The sequence below is a fragment of the Anser cygnoides genome, chromosome Z (assembly GCF_040182565.1).
Source record: "Anser cygnoides isolate HZ-2024a breed goose chromosome Z, Taihu_goose_T2T_genome, whole genome shotgun sequence".
In the NCBI taxonomy this organism is placed as follows: domain Eukaryota; kingdom Metazoa; phylum Chordata; class Aves; order Anseriformes; family Anatidae; genus Anser; species Anser cygnoides.
Genome location: NC_089912.1, coordinates 6,252,530 through 6,280,525, shown reverse-complemented (window position 1 = coordinate 6,280,525; position 27,996 = coordinate 6,252,530). Strand labels below are relative to the sequence as shown.

The following is a 27,996-nucleotide window of genomic DNA, read 5'->3' as shown; positions in this document are numbered from 1 at the left end:
TTCCTTCCTTCCTTCCTTCCTTCCTTCCTTCCTTCCTTCCTTCCTTCCTTCCTTCCTTCCTTCCTTCCTTCCTTCCTTCCTTCCTTCCTTCCTTCCTTCCTTCCTTCCTTCCTTCCTTCCTTCCTTTTCCTTCCTTCCTTCCTTCCTTCCTTCCTTCCTTCCTTCCTTCCTTCCTTCCTTCCTTCCTTCCTTCCTTCCTTCCTTCCTTCCTTCCTTCCTTCCTTCCTTCCTTCCTTCCTTCCTTCCTTCCTTCCTTCCTTCCTTCCTTCCTTCCTTCCTTCCTTCCTTCCCTCCCTCCCTCCCTCCCTCCCTCCCTCCCTCCTACCCTCCTACCCTCCTACTCTCCTTCATTCTTTCTGCCCTTCTTTCTGTCCTTCTTTCCTTCTTTCCCTGAATAATAAGTTGGTGTTTGCACTGAAACTCTGAAGAATCCTGAAGAGGATGAAATTTTCTCTCACGGAATCAAAGAATGCTTTGGGTTGGAATAGACCCAAAAGATCCTGGCGTTTTAAAGGAGATCAAGGTTAAAATTTTTGAACCACTGACTACAGGTTGTAAACTCTTCTTTAAATAGTGGTTGTAGGGGTGGTATTCTGAAAAAAAGGTAATATTATTTTGTGAACTGATGTGTCTCACATACCTGATGGGGTGCTTTGAGGGAATCAGTGAGTGTATGAGTCAATCGATGAGTGAGAGACTTTTTTTTTTCTTTTTCCAAAATTTATTTCAGCTATATTCTTTACAAAAACACCTCAGATAAACCAATCTGTCACAGGATAAAAGGAGAACACGTTCAGATGGATAAATAATAATTGCTTATGAAAAAGTAAATAAATTTTGAAGTAGTTGAACAGTGGAGGCACACATTAATAGGAGATAGTGGCCATGCTGTTCAACTTATTCACCTAAATACTGAGGTGCTTGATAAATAAATAATATGGTCAGGTTAGCAAAAACAGAACTGTACTGCAAAATATCAAAATATCTTTGGTGCTGAATGACTGAGAAACAAGTGGAAGATGAAATAAAACTGCAGATAAATGTAAAGCAATTGCACTATGAAAATCTCATTTCATAAGAGTCATATCACTGATAAAGCTAAGATAATGATAGGTTTTATCAAGAAATGATAGAGAAAAAGAGAGAATATACTGTTGTATTTTATAATGCAACTTGAACATTCAGCAAAATCCTCACAGTGCACAATTAACTTACTAGGTGTTAGAGATTATAGACTCTTACACAAGCTCAGAAAGCAACAAACTTTTGTGGAAGAGAAAACACGAATGCAAATACAGACTAGAATAGATCTCTGGTGTGTAATTACTTCATCATCCTGTTCAAAAACTGGACTATTGTTAAGTCAATCACATTTACTATACTAGTTAATTGTTGATGCTCATTATAATATGCTTATATATTATGCTTATTATTATTATTATTATTATTATTATTATTATTATTATTATTATGCTTATTATAATAGTCATATTGTATATATGTTAATATATAATTGTTATATTGTACTGTGAATATATATTATGGCCCTGGTTAATTTGCCTGTTAGGAGCCCACTGCTGGGTGTCAAGGCATTGATCTGAGCCTAGAGGACTAGGTAGTTTTCATTCCACCTAATGGTTTTTACTTTCAGTTCATACCACCTCCACTTCCAAGTGAGAATGCAATGGAAGACTGACAAAGCCATTACTAATCATGGTGTATTTCACCCACCACTATTTTTCATCACCACAGCCAGCAATTTTATCACAAAAGCTGAACGGTGCAGTTGGGAGCGATGTGTGGCTGACAATTGTGTTGGTTGTTTCTGATTATCTTGCTGTGTTGATGTGATTGGAAATGGTTCTAAGAAGCCAGAGCTGGGATCTTTCAAGGAGTGAGATGAACTGGACAGTAGTTCTTTAGATACTTGTCTTTGCTTCCCTTAGTGGTAACATTTTCAGTCATCATGGGCTTTGTGTTGGTTGACCTTGGCTGGTCACTGGGTGCCCACCAAGCTTCACTCACCTCACACTTCTCAGTAAGACAAAGGGAGAAAATAAGATGGAACAAACAAACAAACAAACAAACAAACAAAAATAATTGGTCAAGATAAAAGCAGCTTAATGAAAAAAAATAAAATAAATCTTATCTTCTATTTATCGTCAGTAGGTTCAAACACTTCCTGGGAAGCAAAGTCTCAGGATACATAAGAGTTGCTTTGGAAGACACTCCTTATTAATGAATGTCTGCCCTCCCTTTATTCTTCTTTTCCCCAGTTTTAATTGCTGAGCGTGATGTCTTATGGTATGGAGTATCTACCTGGTCAGTTTGGCTCCTGGCTGTGTCCTATCCCACTGTCTTTCCCATCCCCAACATGAGGGGGGTCTGCAGGTACAGCTTTGATGTTGTGAGAGCATGGCTCAGCAATAGCGAAAATATTAAAGTATTATCAACACTGTGTTCTTTTAGCACACTTAGGTGAAATCCATCTGGCCTATGAATCTGAACACAACTAGCTTGTGTACATAGCTTCTATCCTGTTCCTGTTTGGTTAGGGCTATTCAATTCAGAATTACAAGCATCAGCCTAGCCATGCACCCATGACAACGCTGACATGGCTGTTTCTTACCATATCCTTCTCAGCTTCTCCCCTGCTATAATATATATACATATATATGCATATATATATGTTATAAACACTTCTTAATTTTGGTTAAAAAGACTGTCCTTTAAAAAAATAAGAGACATAAGCTTTCTACCACTTAACAAGAAATTTTAAAATTGCTGCTGAATTTTAAACTTGCTACAAGTTTAAAAATAAGCCTTCAGCAATTACTATCACACGTCAAATATGCACTTTTTCCATTATCAGGCCAGATTAGCATTTCCTAATTGTTGTAGAGACCGTGAAGTTTCATAGGTTTCAGTCCGTTAATAGAAGCCAAAAGTCTACATTGAAAAAATACTGAACAGGCAAATATTTCTGAAAGTATAACTGCTCAGCATACAGAAGAAATCACTACTTAAACAAACTATTGAGATATACACACACAAAATAAAATGTAATACAGTTCTCTCAGTATGGAAATTCAGTTCCTAACAGTCACATTTGTACTAAGTTAAATTGGTAAATATATTATTATACTCTGGATGAACAGACACTCTCACAAATATTACGAAGAGACTACTAAAAGATCCAGTCAATCTTTTAATGGACTGGGATAACAAAAAGATATACAAACCATGACTGGCTGAGCCAAGTGCCTCCATTTCATCTTTTTCTCCACAGTGTTTTGAAGACCATATTTTTGAAAATAAGCAGTTAGAAGTCAGACAATATTTACTCTGTAATACAGTAGATGTCTACTCAGCTGTGAGATACAGGCAGTAAGGAAAGTGCTCTGAGGATACAACAAATATGATGTTCTTCAGTTGAGGATGGACTTTGTCACTTATGTCACTGATGAAAAAAGAAGAGAGATAGAGAGGGAAAGTTTACCTCTTACTGCCTTTTTCACTGGTATGCCATTTTCAGAGGAGGAGAATATGCATTTGAGAAAAATCTGGAGCTTAACCATCTGTCCAAATCATCAGACCTAAAAACAAGAAATGATGTTAAACCTTGTGCAAAAATAAACCTTCCCTGCTGAAGGCCAAAAGACTTATTTGTTGCTTTGTTTGGATGTTTTGTTCCCAACCAATCAGACATCTTTTCTTCATCCAATAATAAATAAATAAATAAATAAAATGTTAGAAAGAACACCAAACAAACAAACACAACAATTTATTAATATGTGTAAGACAAAATTTGGCTGGAGCCAGGGAACACCGTACAACCTGAGTTATGTTCCGAAAGCTTGTATAGTTTCTTCTTGTGTTTATATTAACTCTGGATCTCAAGGGTCCTTCTCTGGGGGACCACAGCCATTCCATCTCTAACATTTTGGGATAGTTTGGAGCTGTATAACCTACAAATTTCCATTAAAGTACCATTTAATTCCAGGACTTAATCTTTCATATAAGTTTAGTGGCATCTTTTGTTAGCCGTTTATTTTTACTTCATCTCTCACTTGGCAATAAATGGCAGAAATGTCACTTCCATAATAAAATGTAGAAGTATAAAGTCAGCACATATTTTTTATGAGTCCTGCTGCTTGAGTATTGTGGTCAGAATTTATACTACTGAGGGCATCAGTCTTTCATGTGAAGCATTGGAAATGTGAAACCTTATCATATATAAATATGATCTTCAATATCTAACTGATTATGAGGATGAGCTCATTTGACAATAAGACTTAAGTAACTGCAGAAACATTTATTAAAGATGTAGCTCACCAGCTCCCTGGTTCTTTTGTGTCTAAATTATATTTAATATAACTTTTACAGGACCATATTGAAGATCATTAGAAATAAGCATTTGTCTGGGATGATATAGAACTAGTTCAGAGATTTAAAAAAAATAAAATAATTCTTCCCATATATAAGAATGAGAACAGCTGTTTATTTTTTCTGTGCATGAAGTGAAGGAGAGCTCTTAGATGAAAGCATTATTACTTAACAGTTTGAACAGAAAATCAAAATCCCTCCTTTGACTCATCATTTCATGTCTTTTCAGATTGTAAGTGTATATTTAAATACTGTAATTTGTAATCTAAGACAAAAATATTTCTAACTTTAAATATTTAGGGCATTTCAATCATCACAGAATGCCATTAATTGTAGGTGCTTAACTGAACAATTGCCAGATACATTAGATAATCTGGATATGCAGTGGAAAGAAGCATTTGCCATAATTTACACTCCTAGCCTTCAGCTTCTTGATTTAATCTGATTTTTGAGTATTTTGGGCCATAAAGAGTCTAAACATGATGATAGTGTAATATAAAAACAAAGTATGGTTGAAAAATTGCTACTGCAGACATGGGCATTTTTGCAGAAGTGGACTTTTTAAGGTATGCAAAGATATTTGAGTGTCTTTTTATGTTAGGCTTTCTCCCTTTATGCTGAAAGAGTATTGCTAAATAAACACTTCTTCCTGGAACATGATGACAGTCACAGCACTGTAAATAACAAGAGGAATGAAATGTCCCAAGACAATATGTTGCAAAACACTTTTTAGAGTTAGAACATGGGAATGAGAGAAATCTAGATTTTGTGTGTTGAAAAATAAGTCATTGGAAGCTTGTTATGAGGCCAAAGCACATGTGGTAATAGCTTCTGCAAACTCACAGCTGTGTGACTTCATCCTATTCACAAACAAGGAACTATTTTATATTTTTATGCTAATTTTATTTTAATAAAAATATGAGACACTAATTTTAAAATTTGAAGCTCTAGATGGAAATATTTTAAAGACCCTTAAAAAGACACGTGCAAAAAGTACTCCACAATCCTCTGAGAGTCAGTTGTGCAACTTACTAGATTTACTGAAAATCTAGAAAGTATAAAAAATTCCAGAAACTTGATCTCATTAAGCTTAAAGCAGTAGGCAAAACCCTTGGTAATGTTAGTAGTAATGATTATGCTATGTTTAAGTCCCTAGTGATAGGAAAATGAATCTTCTGTGCATTGTAGGAAAATTACTGTTCATGGTCCTCTTTACTCATGTACTAGCTAGCAAATGTTTGTTCACTGATATGAGCCATTTTCTTGACATCAGTTCTCTGAAACTTAGAGTTCTAGGTTGATAACAAGGATATAACCTTTTGCTAACCCTCTTTTCTTATCTGTTTTGTTAGATGTGATTAATGAAGACTACAGTCTATTGCTTTCTTTCTTCTAATAGCTATAGTTAATAGCAATTTCATGCCCTTAGTATTTTGACCTGAGGAGCCTATCACAAATAGAAAGACTTCAAGAAGGTAAGGTGATTTTTTTTTCTTCACGTTAAGTAGAAGAATAAATGTTTCTTAGAGTTGAAAACCTTGAACTTCTAATCTAAAAAGAACCGAAAATCTCTAGCTTCATTTTTCTTTTATTAAGAAACTCCACAGATGTAATTATGTACAACAGGTGAATGTGAATGGAACGAATGGTGCACAGAGGACTGAAGTGTTGGAATTCTGTTCTGCTCTGCCCAAACAACTTCCATTGAAGACACTAATTTTTATATTAGTTATTCTGATACCTTTACAAAACCTTTGTTAATTTACAGTAAACTTAATGTATTTAATCTCTCTCAAAACCAAAACAAAACAATCAAACAAATAAACAAAAAAAACACAACATGCTATTTACATAATATCCTTCTGACTTCAGAAATTAGCTAATCTTATACAACCCTTGGTAGAAGGAACACTGTCTCTTTAGACTGAAGGTGTTAGGCAGTTGCATAATATAAACTAGAGACTAAATGGAACACAGTGCAAGATGGAGGCCCACTATAAATTATCATAGAGTCATAGGAACATAAATCGTAAAGTCATATAATCATAGAATGGCTCAGACCCTAAAGCGACTGGTCACAAGTTTTGCTGGTGTTGGGGTCCATCCTCTTCAATGATTTATTGATGGTTTTTATGAGGGAATTGAGTGCACCCTCAGTATTTTTGCAGACAACACCAAGTTGGGGGAAAATGTCATTCTGCTGGAGGGTAGGAAGGCTCTGCAGAGGGGCCTGGACAGGTTGGATCAATGGACAGAGGTCACTGGGATGAAGTTCAGCATGGCTAAGTGTTGGGTCCTCTACTTTGTCCAAAACAATGCTACAGGCTTGGGGCAGAGTGGCTGGAAATATGTGAGGAGGAAAAGGATCTGGGGGTGTTGGTCGATGCTCTCCCGAACATGAGCCAGCAGTGTGTCCAAGTGGCCAAGAAGGCCAATGACATCCTGGCTTGTAACAGGAATAATGTAGCCAGCAGGACCAGGGAGGTGATCGTCCCCTGGTACTCAGCTCTGGTGAGGCTGCACCTCAAGTACTGTGCTCAGTTTTTGGCCCCTCAATACAAGAAAGACATCGAGGCCCTGGAACATGTCCAGAGAAGGGCTACAAAGCTGGTGAAGGGTCTGGAACACTAGTTCTATGAGGAGAGGCTGAGAGAACTGGGGTTGTTTAAGTCTTGAGGAGGCTCAGGGGAGACCTTATTGCTCTCTACAGCTACCTAAGGTGTGAGAAGCTGAGAGTCAGCCTCTTCTCACAGATTACTAGCGATACGACAAGAGGGAATGGCCTCAAGTTGAGGTAGGGGTGGTTTAGTTGGAAATTAAGAGACATTTCTTCTCAGAAAGAGTAGTCAGGCATTGGAATGGGTTGCCTATGGAAGTGGTGGAGTCACCATGCCTGGGGGTGTTTAAGGAAAGGTTGGACATGGTGCTTAGGGACATGGTTTAGTGGGTAATTTTGGTGGTTGGGAGGTGGTTGGAACAGATGATCTTGGAGGTCTTTTCCAAGCTTAATGATTCTACAATTCTATGAATCTGTGATTAAAGATCTAGTTCCAAAGCCTTGCCATGGGCACAGATACCTCCCACCACACCAGATTGCTCAAAGCCCCATCCAGCCTGGCCCTCAGCACTTGCATGGATGGGACATCCACAACTTCCCTGCTCCCCCTTTTTCCACTCCATCCTCCCTTGTCCCTCCCCTCTTCCTCCCTCAAACCTGTACCCCCAAACATTTCTCTGCAGGGCTGTATTCTATCCACTCTTTGCACAGCTTGTATTTGAAGTTGTATATGTTATAATACTGCCTTATCCAGAGAAAGTTTGAAAATAACATTCAAGTCAAACATATGGATCAAAATGAGAATGTAAGTTTAATGATTTGTAGGTTTATGTGTTTTTTATATATATATATATATATATATTCTTTTTCAGTTAAAATCTATCCCATGTCTACATTTTTTTTAACTTGATGAATTGAAATGTGAACTGAAGTTTTGATTATTAGGCTCAAGAATATTGCTGTGACTATGATTAATTCAATGAAATCTTTACTACTCATGTATGTAAGTGTTTGAATATGGCTTATATCAGTATTTATATGTTCTAGTAAAACCAGTACAAACTTGATTTTCTTGCAAATTGCTTACATACAAATAGCCGCAGACAATCCTGATAGGCTTATTCATTATATTAAAAAGAAATGGTAAGTAAAATAATTAACTTTATGTGATAACTTTTATATTTTGTATTTAATTGCATTTTTAAATTCAAGATTCCTGTTGCATAGCATATTAAAAATGATCATGCTGAGAATGACAGTTAATTGGGAAAAATTATCCACAAAAAGTAAAATTACATTTCTTTCATAGCTGGCAACCTTGAGTTTGCCAAGCAATAATTATTCCCCTAGAATCACATGAACAACAGTCTTAATATACACAAAATATATTATAAATGCCATCAAGAACAAAAGTAAACCTACGGAAAGAATACAACTGTAATCCACCTCTTTGGTGAATGTACAATATTTATATGCTATCACATTTCAACAAACTGTATAAACTCCCAATTTAGAGACAGAAGATATTACATACAACTTGGAAAGATAGTTCAAGACTTGCTTTAAAACAATTCTAATCATTTATTGGAATGCCTAATTTATTTATTTATTTTTTCATTATTATTATCTTTTTTTAATCACAGCTTTATAATAAAACTGTAAAAGTGTTTATGAATTCTAAAAGCAAACACATTCAAAAAAACAGATACCACAAACTAACTTTTAAAATTTTAGAATTTACTTTCAGACTAAGATTTATTCAGTGTAGCCAGTATGAATTTCATTCTCAGGGTTACTGTGCATAATCTTTTCTGTGTAGATGAGAAGCCTGTAACCTTTTCCAATTTAATTAACAGGCCACAGAAAGATTTTCCAGGTAGAGGTGTATATTACATATTCACCCAAGGTGTGGTTCTCTGTATGTCTTTATGGTACTGCATCTGTCAGTATTTGCAATTCAGTTTTTTACTCACCTGGAGTACTGTGTCCAGTTCTGGGCTCACCAGTACAAGAGGGACACAGAACTACTGGAGCAAGTCCAGAGGAATGCTACTAAGATGATAAGGGGACTGGAGCATCTCTCATATGAAGATAGCTTTAGAGAGCTGGATCTGTTCAGCCTGGAGAAGACAGAGAGAGAATCTTATAATTGTGTACAGATATCTGAAGGAGGGGCGTCAAGAGAACGGTGCTGGACTCTTTCCAGTGGTGTCCTGTGACAGGACAAGAGGCAACAGGCACAAACTGAAGCACAGAAAGTTCCATCTGAATATGAGAAGGCACTTCTTTACTGTGAGGGTGACAGAGCTCTGGCACAGGTTGCCCAGAGAGGCTGTGGAGTCTCCTTCTCTGGAGATATTCAAAACCCATTTGGATGCCATCCTGTGCAATGTGCACTAGGTGACCCTACTTGGCAGGAGAGTTGGACCAGATGATCTCCAGAGGTCCCTTCAACATTCAAACGTTCTGTGTGTGTGATTCTGTGTGTATGTGAAGGGGCTGCTGAGCATTTTGCAAGGACCAGTTACCAGGAAGCCCCAAGGTGCCTCCTCAATTTCCTCCTTTACTCCCATACACTTGGGAACATCAGATGGTAGATTTTATTTCTCAGACTTTTGCCAGCTTCAGTGGATTCTTTATCATGTCCCGAACTTCCAGACACACCCAGAAATTAAGAGAGAAAATCACAGTAAGCCTCTTCATTAAAGAGCAAAGCTGTTGAAGTCCTGGTCACACGTTGAAATCCCTCTCCTCCTGTCCTCACCTCATTCATGATCAGCTGCAAACACTTAGTTGCCCTGCAGCTCAGATTCAAGCAGTGATAAAACATCTATTGTCAGCTTTAACTAATCTCAAATGTGAAAAAGGATGAGTGCTTTGCTGTTTTCATCATGGTCACCAGAGTACAGTGGCAGTTCCTGGCTTGCTGATGCTTTTCTGGCATGACTGACATGATCCCTATGTGATGGCACTTAAGCACAGCACTGATGTCTCCATACTCAGGTGAACAGTCAAGGTGTCATGAATACATCCTCACGAGGTGCTGTATCACCTAATTCTGTCATCCTTCTTCCATGGAATCATTTTGGTTTTGTTTCCATTTTTTTTCCCCCCTCCATTTTGATGAACTGTGAGAAAAATTGTCTGAAGTAGTATAATTTAATTTTTTTCATCACTCCTGTAGATAGCTGTAGTACGTATGTTAAGGAAATGAGGATAATTGTTTGTTGAAGCCATACGTGATCAAGATTTCTTAGTGTATGGATCAGAAAAAAAAAAAAAGAAAGAAAAAAAAAAGAAAAAAAAGTTTTTTCACTAAAAATATTCATTAGTTCTAGGGAGTAGATTCCTTCATCTTTCTTTCCACACCAGCTGTTTTTGCAAGACAGACTACAAGGATACATGGAGTCAATATTCCAGGGGTAGGCATAGGAATGCTATCTAGCTATCAATCTCTGAATATCACTATAAAGTAGAAGTATTAGATAAAGCAATTCATCTTCCAGTGTGTGACTCCCAGCAAATCAGCTGATAGGTTACTTAAGATATACACATTTTTAATCATAGCTTAGATTTTCCTTGATTTCTGCAAACATTATTTTCATATCAGAATTGATGAAATTGACAAGTTTGTAGTACAAACCGTGGCATTGGCATAGGGTAACCCATAACCTTCTTGCTTAGTACTGGAAATATCCTGAGGAATTCACTGCTTCAATATTTTAAAACTACTAACAATCTTCACTGTGGTTCAGAACATTGCCTGAATGTCCCATAATATTACAATCTTTGGCTTGCCAGTTTACAGTCTTGAGCCCTCATTTTCAATGTAATTAGGCACATGGGACAACTTATTTTTCTACGTTTATATATTGTTATTATAGTAGTGGGAAAAAAAAAAAAAAAAAAAAAACAAGATAAAGCACATGAAACTGAATACAGTTTTTCCCTCCCAATTCAGAAAAGAACTTTAGAGAAGATTTTTTTTGTCTGAGTTGTCCTGGTTTCAGTTAGGACAGAGTTAATTTTCCTCCTATCTGCTGGTAGGGTGCTATGTTTTGGATTAGGATGAGAAGAGCGCTGATAACATGCTGATGTTTTAATTGTTGCAGGGCAGTGCTTACACCAAGCCAAGGACTTTTCAGCTTCTCGCTCTGTCCTGCCAGCGAGCAGGCTAGGGGGGCAGCAGGAGCTGGGAGGGGACAGACCCAGGACAGCTGACCCAAACTGGCCAAAGGGGTATTCCATACCATCTGACGTCATGCTAAACAATATATAGGGGTGGCTAGCCGGGGTGGGGGGGCCGGCTGCTCGGGGATATGCTGGGCATCGGTCAACGGGTGGTGAGCAATTGCATTGTACATCACTTGTTTCGTACACATTATTATTATTATTGTTATTATTATTGTTATTATTATTTTCCTGTCTTAATAAACTGTCTTTATCTCAACTCACAGACTTCACTTTCCCGTTTCTCTCCCCCATCCCAGAGAGGGAGGGGGGAGGGTGAGCGAAAGGCTGTGTGGTGTTCAGCTGCCAGCTGGGTGAAACCACAACATGAGTTTAAGCAGAACGTGTGTAGCCTGGAAGACCAGGCAGAAAATTAGACAAGGCTGGAAGAAGAAAGAGTCATATCACTAATGCTGAATGTTATGAGAATTATCTGCCAAGGACTGTCATAGATTTTACTGAACTGCACTTTTCAAAGTCAAGATTAAACATTAACCAGAAGACGTGCTGCAGTTCAAACAGAATATTTCAGATGTCTATGATACACCTTAGGTAACAGATCGGATGAGATCTTCCTAATGCTTTCTCCTGGCCCTGAAAGTTGTGAATAAGAGCTAAATGGCCTTATGCACTGAGATAATCTGAGATGCACAGGCTAGGTAGAACACAAAGGAAAAAGGTTTTAGGATTTTGCCGCTTTAATATCTGTAACCATAATCCTGTTTAAGACATTTTGTTAGTTATTTTTTTTTTTCTTTTCTGTTCTTTATCCTTCTAAAACTTATTCTTTAGTTTGTCTCATTGAAATTTATCCTGCAGAAGTTGACTAGAAACTCAGAGATTCCATAGCTATTTAGTTACTGATGTAAATTTTCAAACAAGATTACGAATTGGGGTGGATTAAGACATAAAGGTGGAACAGTGATAAAGCTAGCATAGATTTTATGGAGAATTTGACAAGCCTTTTATACTGCTTAAAACTACACACTAAATAACATAAATTACTAAACTTTTGCCCAGCCAATCTGCTGACATTATTATCTATTTTGATTGTCTTGAGTAATGTTTCAAACTTTTAAAGGCACTTTTCAGAAAAGCAAACAAAATAACAGCAACATAAAAAACAAACAAACAAAACAAACAAACAAAACCCAGATAGAAGCCATTTTAAACAGTGAGCTGAGCAGAAAGCAAAATCCTACACCTTTCTGACTCAAAGGAAATACAACTTCCTACACTACCTATCTACTCTGTTATTTGTCTCTGTTATGAATTTTCTTTCTTTATTTATTTTTTCCAGTATGGAAAATATTACAAGTGACCAGCAAAAATATTTTCATTTAAAACCAGGAGAAAAATATCCTTTCATTATAAAATCTTTATTGAGAAGAGCGTGGGTGTTTCAGTGCTCCAGATACGGAAATCATTCTATCTCTCTATATGTATATATATATATCATATATACATATAAATATATATATATATTTCTGTAGCAACTTGTGGTAGTTTAACACCAATACCTAACTGAATTTCACCACACTGCTCTCTCACTCCCACTCCTCAACTGAGTAGGGGGAGAAAATATGTTGGAAAAAAAAAACAAATCTCGTGGGTTGAGATAAGAACAGGGAGATCACTTATCAATTTCCATCATGGGCAAACCAGACTCAGCATAAGGGAGATTAATGTAATATATTACCTATTGTTAATAATAGACTACAGTAGTGGGAAGTTAAAAGAACACTAAAAACATCTTCCTACTCCATCTACCTTATTCTATCTCCTTCCTCTCAGTGGTGCAGGGGAATAGGGGCTGCAGTCAGTCCATAAATCCTTGTCTCTGTCTCTCCTTCACCACCTTTCTTTTCCACGGCTCCAGTGTGGGGTCCCTCCCACTGAATGCTGTCCTTTCCAAACTAGTCTTACATGGGCTTTCCACAGTTCTTCAAGGACTGCTCCAATCTGTACTGGATCTGTACCACCCACTGGGTGCAGTCCTTCAGGAACGGACTGCTCCATCATGGACCTCTCCATGGGATGCAGGCGAAATTATGTTCCACGCCTGGAGCACCTCCTGCCCTCCTTCTACACTCACCTTCGGGACTGATGGGCTGCTTCTAACTTTTTTTTTTTTGGCTAGCACAGAGAGAAAATTGTGTCCAATTGTCTTGAAAATATGTTCTAGAAGGACAGTGACCCTTGGAAACCCATAGAAGAGATTATGCCTCAGGATAAAAATATCTCCTAAGAACTCACATTAACAGTGTTTTATCACTTCATTTTTTATATGATAATGTAGATTTGTATACATATGTAGATTTTGCATGATTGTAGATTATGTATAAAAATGTAGATTCCAACCAAATGCAATTAATGAAATAGTAAGTGATGATTGTTTTATTATGATGTAATGTTACAGAAGTAAAATTCATCCTTGTGATGTAAAGCATTGTAGTATCTTCCTGCACCAGTTGTGTTCCATCAACTGCTTCTAAACCACCCCATTGTAGTAGTCTCTACTTCATAATACACTGCTGAGATATGTGATATTTAGAAATTTCTTTGTTCAAAATGTTAAATATGTATTGTTTCCTATCCCCAGTTCCATGAAGGTGTTGCAATTAAAATAATAAAAGTAAAAAAGCTCATTATTTGTAGTGGAATTTACAGTTTTTTTTTTTTCCTTTCTTTCTTTCTTTAAGAACAATGCTTCTACTTTATTTTATTGTTTCCACTGGAAGTCAGACCTTTTACTCTGAAATGTAACTTTCTTGGTTATATACCTGAGGTTAGTGCTTTTAAACTTTTTGCCAAAGTGAACCGCTAGGATATCTGTATTCAACTAGTAGATACATCTAATATTTAATTATATTTTTTTCTTGTATTTATTTTATAACCTGATGTCAAGAACACAAGACCTGTAGGAAGACTTTGAGGGAGTAGTGCTTGTTTAGTTAGGAGTAAAGGAGGGAAGAAGGAATCGAATATCAACCTGCAAACTGATGTTAAAGAATGTGAACGTTGATCACAAAACAGCAGAACCTAAAACAATAACAGAAGCAGTAGAAAACTCTGAATTGTGAAGTGACATGTTAAGGTAAAAAAAGTCATTAGGTGAATAATGCAGCACCAAAGGAGTCACTGAACTGCTTTTCCAAGGATTCTGTGAAATTTCCACCTCTGAAAGTTTTCAAGACTAAGCTAGTCAATCCACTACCAATCTAATCTGGTGTCAGCAGTAGTCCCACTTTGCATGGGAGGTTGGTCTAAGCAGTCTCCAGAGGTTCCTTGACACCAGCTCTTGGAGGATACCGTTTCAAGAAGACTGGGTCCTGTCTATATTTGTCAGGGTATCTGTTAGGATGAAACTGTACTTCTTTGCAAAAGTACTTTTACCAAGTCAAAGCATTTACTTGCATTAATGAGATAATGTGCATGGTCTCTAGGAAAATAAATAAATAAATAAATAAATAAATAAATAAATAAATAAATAAATGAAAAGCTAGATAACTGCCTACAGTAAGTATTCATACATTTAGAGCTTAGTGATATAGTTTAGTGGAGGCCTTCTTAGTGTTAGGTCATAGGTTGGACTAGGTGATCTTGGAGGTCCCTTCCAACCTAGATGATTTTGTGATCCTGCGGTTTTCTCTGAGGCCACAGCAAGGGAAAGAGGCAGTCATAGTGCTCACCTTCTACAAAAGTTGTTTCAGCACCTTCCACTGGTAACCTTTGCATGAGTCTTTTAATCACATATTGATGGTTTAAACTCAGCACTAGGTTGCTGAATAGAGCAGCTTTAGTGTGTGAATAGAGGTGTGGGCCTAGGCATGGCCTAGCCTTGTATTTCAGGTTTGTATAAGGAAGTGGAGGAAGGACAGGTGTCTCCATTATTTTGCAGCTCTTGTATATTGCAAAACGTGGTAAGTCTTTCTATTCTTCTTTTATTTTTCTTTTAAAAAAAATCCCCCAAACAAAAGTGATAATAAGCTAATTTCCTTCAAACATATGGAAGAATAACACACACACACAAAAAAAATACTATAATTATCTTGATCACAGTTCATTTAAGCTTAATGCTACCAAGAGTGCTACTTCCATCTTCATTCTGGCAATAAACCAAAGTTCAAGGACAGTAGCAAGAAAGAGAGATGCATCGGAAATAGCGAAATATACACTAGCACTGCCAAGGAAATCCCGATAACAAAGAATTAGCCAGGTGACTGGGAACATTGGCCAGATGAAGACAGAGACAGAGATTAGGCAATTCTCCCAGAGAAATTATAGCAAATTATATTATTATATGCTATTGTTATTGAGGTAGGAAAATGAAAAAAATTAAATCATTAAACAAGTCAAAGACACAGAAATTGAAATTTTTAGTCCAACTCTCACTTTCTTGGTAGATGGTTTATTATTTTATTTTATTTTATTTTATTTTATTTTATTTTATTTTATTTTATTTTATTTTATTTTATTTTATTTTATTTTATTTTATTTTATTTATTTTATTTTATTTTATTTTATTTTATTATTTTATTTTATTTATTTTATTTTATTTTATTTTATTATTTTATTTTATTTTATTTTATTTTATTATTTTATTTTATTATTTTATTTTATTTTATTATTTTAATTTTTATCAGAACACGAGAGGGGGTTAACAACAAAATCACGTTGCCATGAATAAAGGGCATTCTCATTTTTCTGGGGAGCATTATTTGATGTTTCTTTTGACTACAATGGAAAGAAAGAAAAGTTAGCCTTGGAGATTGCTGCCTGAAATATCAGTGAGATTTTCTATTTTCTATTTCTTATTTCCTATAATTTTATTTGTCATTCCAGGAGAGAAGATTCAGAGGCAGATGGAAAAACATTCTCATCTCCTGTCATTGCTCCAGGAAATCTGGCTTTGGACACTGTAAGTGAAGATATGCTATGTGACCTCTTGTTAAGAGCAAGATGATCCTAAGGAAATCTGCAGGGACTCTAAAACTGCTTTGCTAGTGTGTAGAGAAACAAGATATTTGAATTTTCTTTCATTCTTCTCTTCATGTTTCTCTCTCTCTTTGTCTCTTTCTCTGCCCCTTCCATCCTCCCCCACCTTTCCTTCTTTCTTTTTCTGAAAGATTGCTTCCCTTGTCAGAGCAGGCCTGAACTGATACTTTCAGAGACACCACTTCACCTTTACACACATAACGAGCTGTAGTTTTAAGCTCCAAGTGTGTCTCACAAGATCAAGCCTAAAAGTCTCAGAAGGATGCCCAGTTTGGTTTATTGAATAGTGACCAGAACTGGAAGCTGAGGAAAAAGCCAAAGGAATAAAAGGTGATATTACCTTACTGAAGCAGGAATGCAGTATTATTCTGAGAGTATTATTTGTTGTATTAATTAATTCATAATTATCAGAATTATTATTTCTCTGTCTTTGTTTTAGAAAATCATTGTACATGTGTATAAGAAACATTAACTTTTCATTCACTGCTCTTCTCAGATGACATTCTCCACCCTCAACTCATAACTATCTACAGAATTAATGGTGGTTCTCTTTTGGTCCACCTTGTTTAGTGTCTTCATGTAAGATTTCTTACTACCTTAATTCTTTTAATCTTTTTAAAATTTGTCACAAACTCAAACAGGTCTGAGATCATGAACATGTCAAATTTGGAAGCAATTTCCTTTAAAATAAGTTTTTCTAAAGTTTGCCTGCTTTCAATATTGATGATTTCTTTGCAGATATTACTAAGGAACAAATGCTCTCTGTGAAGTAGAAGTAGGGTTTTTTGTGTGATTCCCACTTCTGTAACCACTTATCAGGAAGTTATGACTGTACTGACTTGACACTCACCCTTATCAGCTCTTAGAGTTTATTTTTTTGAATGTGTTAAAAAGAAAAGAAAAGAAAACAACAACAACAAAAAAACACAGTTACTTAAATTTCTGACTGATAAAAAAACTTACGTGCAAAAACTTGAGTGTGTGTATGCATGCACAAATTTATAATATGTATTTAAAATCTTTTTTGATATACAGTTAGGAGACCTTTATAATTCTAAATCTTCACTGATGTGTTAAAAGTCAATACACTGCTTTGAGGTTAACATTTCATGACAAGCAAATGAATATTGAAGCGCAAGATGAGACTTGTACATTTTTCCCTATGTTTTACAAGGAGCTGGCTATTTTTGGCACTTCTACATGAGACAGAAACATGTCATGTCATGAGACAGAAACAACTTTCAAAAGGTTAAAATTTGGCAAGTAGCTAAGGGGAGAAGCAGGAAGGGAAAAGAGTTCTAAATTTTAAGGTGATTAATGAGTTTAATGAGGATTAACCAGGAATCCAAGAGACTGTTCCAACAAGAGGATCTTTGTGGAGAAGCAAACAAGGATGCATATTTTGCATAAAGGAGTCTAAATAATGTATCAAGCTTCAGGACTCTTGTTGATGAGGGAAAGACAGAAGATATAAGGATAACCAGGAACAGCAGTCAGTGTATACTAGTCATTGTTTTCTCTTCAACAGCAAACTGGGATATTGTTTCATGTTAATATCCATGGGTGACTTTCTCTTCAATAACATCCTGACAGTACTAACTTCCCTTTCATGAAGTTGAGTTCTTCCTTATTTCACAGAGTCAAAAATACTAAATATAAAACATTCATGTATGTCTTTTTGATACACCTCTGCTATTATAGGCTCCTATCTTCCCAGTTATTAAAAAGCAGAGGGCTAGCTGATTGCTAGTAGAAATGTTATTTTTTCCACCCTATTGCCAAAACTACTTACATTTTCCCAGTGTGGGAATATATGGATATGTGGATATATGTAGAGTCTGGGGGATGAGAGCTGGAGAACAGCCCTGCAGAAAGGGATCTGGGGGTTCTGTTTGACAGCAAGTTGAATGTGAGTCAACAGTGCGCACAAAGGCAAACCATACCCTGGCATACACGCCAGGGCATACACGTCTGTACCTAACACTGGCATACATGCCTGTACCTAACGTACATCAAGCACTGCATTGCTACCTGGTGAAGGTAAGTGATTGTCACCCTCTGCTCTGCACTGCTTCAGCCTCACTTTGAGTACAGTGTGCAGTTTTGGTTGGAACAGTATGAGATCATAAAACTAAGAGAGAGTGTCCAAAGGAGGTCTAAAAAATTGGTGAAGGGTGTAGAGGGGAAGATGAGGAGGGACTGGGGTCCCTTGGTTTGTTCAGCCCAGAGCAGAGCAGGCTGAAGGGAGGCCTCATGGCAGCCTGCAGCTCCCTCACGAGGGGAATGGAGGGGCTGATGCTGAGCTCTGCTCTCTGGGGACAGCGACAAGACCTGAGGGAACGGCATGGAGCTGGGAAAGCGGAGGGTCAGGTTGGATGTTGAGAAAAGTTTCTTCATCGAGAGGGTGGTTGGGCACCGGAACAGGCTCCTCAGAGAAGTGGTCAAGGTATCAAGCCATGGAGTTCAAGAAGCGGTTGGACAATGCTCTCAGACATATGATTTTTGAGTTGTCCTGTGTGGAGACATGAATGGGACACAGTATCCCTTATAGATCCCTTCCAAGTCAGAATATTCTATGATTCTATGAGTCTGTGAAAAAGCTGAAGGGTATACTAAGTTTTTAACAGGAGGACCCCATCAGGAGTGATATTGTATTGCAATACCATCACTGTTTCAGAATCAACACAATGTATTTCACTACCTTCTTGCTGGAAACAAAAGTGTATATATTATTTGAATTGTCGTAGTAGCTTAAACCAAAATTTACAAAACAAACGTTAAATGTAGGTAGAAAATAGTAAGTGGTTAGACATAAAAATGGAAGAAAAGGATAAAATAACTTTATATCTCCTTAGAAAAAGGTTATGTGTAGGTCTACAGTTTCTGAGTTTTTATTTTTTTTTCTAACTGAATTGTCACTCACTTCATGTCACCTACATGAAGATCCATACAGATACCATTACCCATTAACATAAATAAATAAATAAAAACCCATTATGTTATTATATAATTTTAGTTACAGTCCCTGAATGAGTTCTGTTTTTACTTTCTAGTAATACTTTCCATATACAGCTTCATGTAAAGATATCCAAGTCCTAAAGCATTCATTCAATAAACTAATAAACTAATTCACATGTAAAACAAGCAATTTACTACATTAATTTTATACTAAACCATTGTGGATTTTTTCTAAGCCTAGCATGCAAACTGAAATCCTATATTATATATATATATATATATAAAACAAAAGCAGAAAAAACACACACACACACAAAAAAAAAACACTTGAAAATCACTTTTGCATTTATTTCTTTGTAGATGTAAGCTTAGCAGCAAGGTGTCTTTTTTTTTTTTTTTTTTTTTTTCCCTTTTTTTCCCTCCATTCTTTTGAATATGAGAATTTTCCCTTTTAAGCTGGTTGATCAGATTTTACAGTGAAAAAACTATGACTTGTATCATAACCTTCAACTCATTTGCAAAGGTTTATGCCAGAGGCAGAGCTGTGGGCATAAATAAATAAATAAATTCAAGAGGCTTGAAGTTGTGTTGGTGTGCAATGTTATAACTGCCATGGCAACCATCTTACAACCTTTTTTAATGTCCATACTGCCCTTCTTAATACTTTCTCTACAACACAATATTTTAGCTGACTGCAAACAAATAATGAACTACTAATAAGATATAACCAGGCTGAAACAATATATTGATCCTTTTCATTTTCCTAGGAATTAAGTCAATTTACTTCTAGTTCAGGGCTTTATTTTGTAGAAATAAACACATCTTAACTGTCATAGCCAGTCCACGTTCTGTTCAATATTCTTGAGAAACTGAATTTGTCAGCAGCTGAATGTAAGTTGAGTCTTATAACACTTGCGTAGTTCTAGTTTTATAGCATTTGTTCAGGTTCTTGATCTTTACTAACATAAAAAGTAGTACAATTAATTTAAATTCAATGGTTCATGCAAGACAGGAGATTTTGAATGAACAAATAAGTAGGATTATGCCTCATTGCAAAGCTATGGACTTCTCTTCTGCCATTCTACTTTAAAGTAGTTAAATTTCAGGTAGTTTTGAGGAGATTGGAAAGCTGCTAACATTAAACACGTCAACAGACTTATGGGTAGATAGATCTCTATATTATTGCATAAAGACAATGTGTTACTACTGTAACTTAATGGGATAAGTCATTAAAAAGTGCATATTTTGGTCTTTTAAAATATATCCTATTAATTGGATTACAATCATAATAATAGTCATAATATACATATTAAAATAAGATATTTTAAAATAAGTGAAAAATAACAACATGAGTACAAGTTTTCAGAGTGAGCGCCTAAAACATTATGCAAATACCCAGGAAAGAATTCGCTTATTAGAAAGAATAAAAATAGATTAATTCACTAAAATATCAGATCCATATAAGATGAGGTTTTTAATTGGATATTATATTATAGGACTATTATATTTCTGTGCTAATAAAGACTAATACTTTAAATAGGGTTTGTGTGCTTTCTGTTCTTGCATTTAGGCAGTAGAGCTGTACTAACAGTGATGCTGTCACCTGCTGGGCTAGAGCTCTGGAAAGAAGGGAACTTGAATCACTTCCCTTCACTCAGACTAGGCAATCATCTTCATGACTTCTTAAGTACCTTCAGCGATTGACCATGTGCTTTCTGGAGGGTCAGATAACACTGAATCTTCAGCAAATTTTGAAGTTTTCATTCACAGAACTCTTCTCAAGCGAAATTTCAAAGACGAGCAATGCAAAATACTATTTCAATGAGTGTAATAAGTGTTTTTAATAAAGTCTTGTAATTCAGTGCAGAGATTGCACTGAACCAGTATGATATTAAAAATAAAAGGATTATAATCAAAGCAACACTCTTTTGGTTTTCCTGAAGAAACTGGAGAATAAACATATTATTTACTTATTTTCTTAAAATAGATATTTTAAGGAAGCCAGGCAGTTAATTTAAATATTCAATACAGGGAGTCAGGTTATTATTCTACTCCTTTTTGAATAATAATGACTACTTAAAATAAGGGTGGCTTAACTATTTACAAATTCAGTCTGAGATTAACACACAATTTTACAATTGTTTTGTTATGGTAAGGCATTGAAAATACTGCTTGAAATGACCCAGTGAACATTTTAATACAATCTTGCATGGTCTTTCTCTGAAGTGTGAACTCATGCATGGAATTGAAACTACAAAAAATAAAAATAAAAATAAAATGATAGTAGTAATAATAATAATAATAATAATAATAATAATAATAATAATAATAATAATGAGAGAAAGTAATTGAATTATACTCAAAAATTACAATCCAAAAAAAACTTAAATGATCATTGAAGTTAGTTAAGATCATAAGAAAAAGTCTGGAAAAAAAGAGCAGTTTTTGCTTGTTTGTTTGTTTGTTTGCTTTGTTTTAAGTAAGGTTTCCAGTGTGTATATCAAACATGCAATATATGCTCATGAAACCCCATAAATTTAAGGATTATAAAGCTCTAATGAACAGACATTTTGATATCATGAGTCTGTTGTACTGTAGTGTAATTTTTAGAATAGTTGTGTAGAATGACAACTGAAATAACAAATAAGATAACACAGTTTTAAAAGTTTAAGTAAATTATAAGCAAAATGTTAGCAATATAAGATAAACCTGTGGAAAGAACAAAGTTGCTACATACTTGTATAGCTTAAATTATGCCAAGAAATGTTGAATTTCTCCAGTAGAACATGCTGAATTAAGTCTATTATTATGAAGATGTCACTGAGCATGACTTCAGCTGTTAAGAATTGGAGAATACCAATTTAAACCTATGAAAAATCTTAAAATTTATAAACTTAAATTAATGCTTTTCATGCCTTATCTACTTTTGTTTCAAAATGCAGGTAACTGTAGAGCACCATATAATACAGACCTATAATCTTCTGATTTACTCTCTTGTGCATTTGGCAAAACATTTATTCAGTTTAGCTATTTTTTCTTATTTACATAGATTTTTTTTTTTTTTTTTCCCCCGTTAACATCAGGCAGAGAGAAATATCTGTAAGTCTGAAAAAACCACAGAAGTTATCAGGACCAGTTATATTTTATTTATTTATTTATTGTGTACATTTTTATTTAGATGTACTAAATCGGAAATTGATGAAGTCACTTATATGGCAAACATTGTGTAACATGATTTATTACCATCAGATCACATAACCCGCAGCATTTAATAAAAAACATTTAATATACAGAAATATAAGAAAGTATAAGAAAACATTTAATATACAAAAGTATTGAAAATAGAGGAAGCACAACCTTGCAGAAGATATTAACATAAACAATTAAAAATATTCTGATTGATAAAGAAGAAGTTAAAAATAAAAGTGCTAAAAAAGTTTTGTGCTTCTGTATGGACTTGTGAAGTTTTCTATACCTCAGGATTAATTGAATCATATCAGAAAAAGTCTGGGGTTATAACTTTTGACTATGTGTTGTCCAAAGGAAAGCAACAAAGACGATGAAGGGTCTAGAGGGCAAGACAAATGAGGAGTGGTTGAGATCATTTAGTTTCTTTAGATTAGAGAAGTAGAGATTGAAGGGGGACCTCACGGCAACCTACAGCTTCCTCATGAAGGGAGTGGAAGGGCAGGAAATCTGTTCTCTCTGGGGACAGTGACAGGACCCAAGGTAAGGGCATGGAGCTGCAACAAGAGTGGTTGGATATCAGGAATAGGTTCTTCACCCAGCGGGTGATTGGGCACTGCCCAGGGAAGCGGTCACAACGTTGAGCCTGCCAGAGCTGAAGAAGTGTTTGGACAATGCTCTCATATGGTATGATGTTTTCTTGTTGTCTTGTATGAAGCCAGGAGTTGGACTTAGTGATCCTTAGGGGTCCATTTCCCAATTCTATTTTGGGGAGAAGAACTGGGAGAAAGAAAGAAAGGAAGCAAGAAAGAACAAATGTAAATAAGTAAGCAAGGAAGAGGAGAGAGAGGGAAATAAATAGGAGTTCCCATATTCATTCTATTTACTGTGTTTTTCTTTGCCTTTCTAGTAAGGGGTTGAGAGTTAGCTACTCTCAACACTCTTCCACAGCCATGTAATATATAGAAATCACAGAATATAAAACATCTTATATATCATCACGTATGCAAAAATGTACTAAAAAAAGCAAATGGCTATCCTTTACTGCCCTCCCATTATTTTCTTCATCTGTTGTTTCTTCCAGAAAAATATCTGTTCGTGGGTAGATTTAAAACGTTGTAGAATTATGAACAAAATACAATAAAATTCACTCATCTAAAGACGTGTAGATTCATCTCACAATTTTAGTCCTCATTCTATATGTAAATTCCTTTTCAGAAGGAAAAAAAAAATCATTCAAAAATGTTTATTCTACACCATGATACTTAATAATGTTGTTTTCAATGATTTCTTTCTCATTGATTTCCTTAGTGACAGGCCTGGTTATCAATCAATTTATATAATATATGGTAACCATCCACCATTAGTGTGTCTTCGCCTTGGATTCCTGTTGTGGTTTAACCCGGCTGGCAGCTAAACACCACACAGTCGTTCGCTCACCCTCCCCCCTCCCTCTCTGGGATGGGGGAGAGAAACGGGAAAGTGAAGCCGGTGAGTTGAGATAAAGACAGTTTATTAAGACAGGAATATAATAATAACAATAATAATAATAATAGTGATAATGATAATAGTATTAATATTAATAATGTGTAAGAAAACAAGTGATGTACAATGCAATTGCTCACCACCCGCTGACCGATGCCCAGCATATCCCCGAGCAGCCGGCCCCCCCACCCCGGCCAGCCACCCCTATATATTGTTTAGCATAACGTCAGATGGTATGGAATACCCCTTTGGCCAGTTTGGGTCAGCTGTCCTGGGTCTGTCCCCTCCCAGCTCCTGCTGCCCCCCTAGCCTGCTCGCTGGCAGGACAGAGCGAGAAGCCGAAAAGTCCTTGGCCTGGTGTAAGCACTGCTCTGCAACAATTAAAACATCAGCATGTTATCAGCGCTCTTCTCATCCTAATCCAAAACATAGCACCCTACCAGCTGATAGGAGGAAAATTAACTCTGTCCTAACTGGAACCAGGACAATTCCGTAAATTTGTCCCTTAGTTATTTTGGAGTCTTGAAAAATTTTGTTCAGTATTTACGAGAGGAAAATCCCTCATATCTTTTGTGTGTGTGTGTGTGTGTGCGTGCAAGATTTTCCTATAGACAGGAACATCTGGAGCCTCTGTTAATAACAGAGTCGCTTTAACACTACCATTTCAAGTTTATATTTCTTAGAGAAAGATATATTTTGTTACCTCTAGACATTTGAATCTGAACATTTGAAAAAAAATATTTTACTGAGAGAATGAAATATTCACTAGAGATTTTTTTTTCCTTTCTGCCACCAAAATCTAATAGGCCAGACATAGCTACTATGCTCTAGTCTCATTTTGCATTTTTTGTTCCTTTTCTCTCAGTTTTTGCTATTTTCCTTTCATTTCTGCCTTGAAAGCTTCACACTTCCTTAGGAATAAGAAAATATCAGAAAAAAACTCAGGGAAATCTTTCAAAGTGGTGTGTGTAGACTGAGACAAGGGACTGGCATGTTCTGATAGCCTTACAGACAGCTTTGAAAGTGTACTCCCAGCTCTGACATCTGTTATGGTTTGGCAGGGCTTGGAGAGAGTCCAACCTTTTTTTTTTTTTTTTCCTTTAAATATGTATTTTTTATAAACATACACACATTTATTTGCATTCTTGAACAAGCCAGAAGAAAAATCCTAGTATCCACAAACCCATGTCTGTCTGTCTTTTCCAAAGGGATTAAAAACACTTTTGAATCCATGCTCTTCAAGTAATTTATCTAGCTTACCAAAGATCAAACATATAACTGCTTAAAAGTAGGTACTTTTATGTAGTGTCATGCTGTTCATATCTAGCACCACTAGTACTTATACAAACCAATAGCCTAAACTCAGTGTTCTCATACTGCTTCAGGTAAGATAATTTTTTGCCCCTGGATGTATGTGTGAGTGCATGCTTATACTTATATGTGTAATTTATAATTTTATTTCAAAATATGTGCTTTTAAATATAGATTGCATTTAGAAATAAATATATATAAATGCAAGTACTTGTGATATATGTAAGAAGTGCAAGCGTTCAGTACATCACCATACTTCGATAAATCTTACAGATTTCATTGTATGTGAGTGCATGTCCCTTGTCAATGAAAAAGGAAAGACATTTATCTGGCAGGCGTATTTAACATTGCATAGTGTGATTTGGCCTGTGAAAAGAGATACGTCTCCCAGATACAGGAAGTGGTGCATGACCTGCTATATCAGGCGTTTATGAAGAGGAGTTCTGTTACTAAAACTTCACTAAAGGTGAAATATGACAACAGAAAAGAAGCTACTAAATTCAGGATCCACCAGCAGAGATAATACTGTACTGCAAAAGTTTTTTACCTAAATAAAGTTTTGGCTAATGCTGGTGTGTATTAATGCTCATGCAGAAAGTGAGAAAATATGAGGTGCTTGTTGCTGCTAATTGCTGTTAAAACAAGAATTGGACATAGCAATGTACTATCTGAAACAGAAAACAAAATGAGGAGGAGATTATAAATTCTGCATTTTTTGTCATGCAATTAAGTTAATATTTCTGTAAATTGTTTGCATAAAAATAATTGCTAAAAATGACACAAAGTGAAGTTAAGTGTTTTAACATTTCAAAATGACGGCTTAGACAGCCAACTCAGAGCAAATGCAAGTCACTGCTTTCTTAAACTAATATTCATGTCAAATTCTGTGATTCTGTGACTGTATGAACAGTTAATATAATGTATTATAGACTATAAACTGCTACATATTTTTGCCTTATATATTTAAAATGTTTAGTAATAAAGAAAGTACCTTATGAGTACCACAGAAATAATTAGATGAGGTTTATTAAAAAAAACAATTCTGCAGTTCAGCATATTAAGTATGCAGTAGTCTTTGATACCTTAAGTAAATTTCTAACAATATATCTTAAGTAAATTTCTAACAATGTCAGAATAATCAGAATAGTTTGAAAGAACATAAGGAAGACCCTACTGCAAATAACTATGTATAAGGTGCAACCCTGAAGCTTATACATGTATTAAGATTTATGTGATATAGATACAGACATCTATTTTCATCAGAGATGGAGTTAACAAACTACATCAAATGTTTACTGGCATGGGAGGAAATGCTAAGACTGTTCTAGCCCTTATATTAGCAATGTCTGTAATTCATTTGGTTTCACAGTTTTTATCTTTTCTTATTCACGCTGGCAGCAGACTCAATTTTTTAAGTAATTAAATAATTTTAAATAATTAAAAATGTCAAAATGTCTAAATATGTTGATTACTTTTTATGTTTAATGAAATATTAATGAAGGCAGTTCAATTTCTGATTGTTAAATGTCATATAACATTTGAAACAAGACTTCAAACTAACAAAGCTGTTCATCTTCCATCACAAGACCAATGGATTAAGATACTTATTATATATATCCTTATAATAATAACTGTTTTCATTTACTTTGTTTCTCACATTTTATTTAAAAGTTATAGTCAAGTGTTTCTTCATTCTTCCATGCCATAACTTAATTAGTATTCATGGTTTTAAAATTAGTAACATGAGGAAGCTGTTAATCCTTCTCTAAAGTATTACATATATTGTCTTGGAACAATGCTATCAGGTAATTTACAATCAAGTGTAATAATAGTAACTACACTATTGCTACTATACTACAGCAACTACAGTGTTACTACAATGTTACCATAAGTACAACACACTACCACTACTACAATGTACTACTGCATGCTGAACAGTGAGCACAGTATTGTAAGAATAGTCATACCCAAATATTTTCTAGTGTACTAATTCAACTTGAGTTCAGTCAAATTTCCTTCTGTCTGGGAGCTTGGTTCAATGAAGTAAAAAACCAAATCAAACCAAACCAAAAAGCAACAGAGATGCAGTCAAGACAGTAAGTCACTGGAGATTTTTTTTTTTAATTTTATTTTTTTAAGTAGTCAACAGATTTAGGCATTTGAACATATTAAATTATTTTTAAATAAATATTATACTGGGTTAAAAGTAACTTAAAAGTAACATCATGGAAAAGAAATTGACTAATATTCATTTTTACTACAATGAAAGTCTGGAATTTTTCAAATCCAGCTGAAGCTGTATGTTTTTCTGTACATGATTGCACATGCATATTAAAATACATACTTCATTACAAATCTAATCTGGTTAAAACAATGCAAACAATAATACAGGAAAAAATGATAATGTTCTGTATGGGTGAAAAGGTGGACAATGGGAAATCAGAATAGAATTCACGAAGTAGAGACTCAAATGATAAGTATATGACTTCATACTGATATTTGGAGTCATGAGAGTCAGCTCTAACTCTCACAGGTCAGATCAAGGCATGTATAAACTCAGAGGAAATTTTGAGTGAACAGAGATTTAAGAATCCAGTTATGCATGGGAACTTGCACAACCTATGAATGATTTCCTTGGGCTTGCAGAGAGAAGACGCTGAAGAGTTGGAGCAGTAGGATATAATACTTCGTTAGTTTTACTTTAAAACTTCTTTTAAAAAATGATCTCGCAGCTTTCAGTAATATTAGAAGAGTTATTTTTTTTCTATAATAATTATCATTAGATTATGAAAGATAATACAGAAGATCACTTTACAAAATATTTCAAAAGAATTTTCCTTTCTTTGTTCTTTTCATCCCTATTCTTCTTTCCTCTTCCAAACACC

At 35.4% G+C, this 27,996-nt stretch overlaps 1 long non-coding RNA gene across 1 annotated transcript; it reads right to left on the bottom strand.

Annotated features, from left to right (window-relative positions):
- Nucleotides 1-1,105: 1,105 nt before the first annotated feature.
- LOC125181353 (uncharacterized) lies at nucleotides 1,106-24,281 on the bottom strand. The gene is made up of 4 exons (XR_010827908.1): nucleotides 23,941-24,281; nucleotides 8,917-9,063; nucleotides 3,500-3,596; nucleotides 1,106-2,031 (listed from the first exon to the last, which is right to left on the bottom strand). It is a non-coding gene; the product is annotated as an uncharacterized lncRNA (long non-coding RNA).
- Between the last annotated feature and the right edge of the window lie 3,715 nt (nucleotides 24,282-27,996).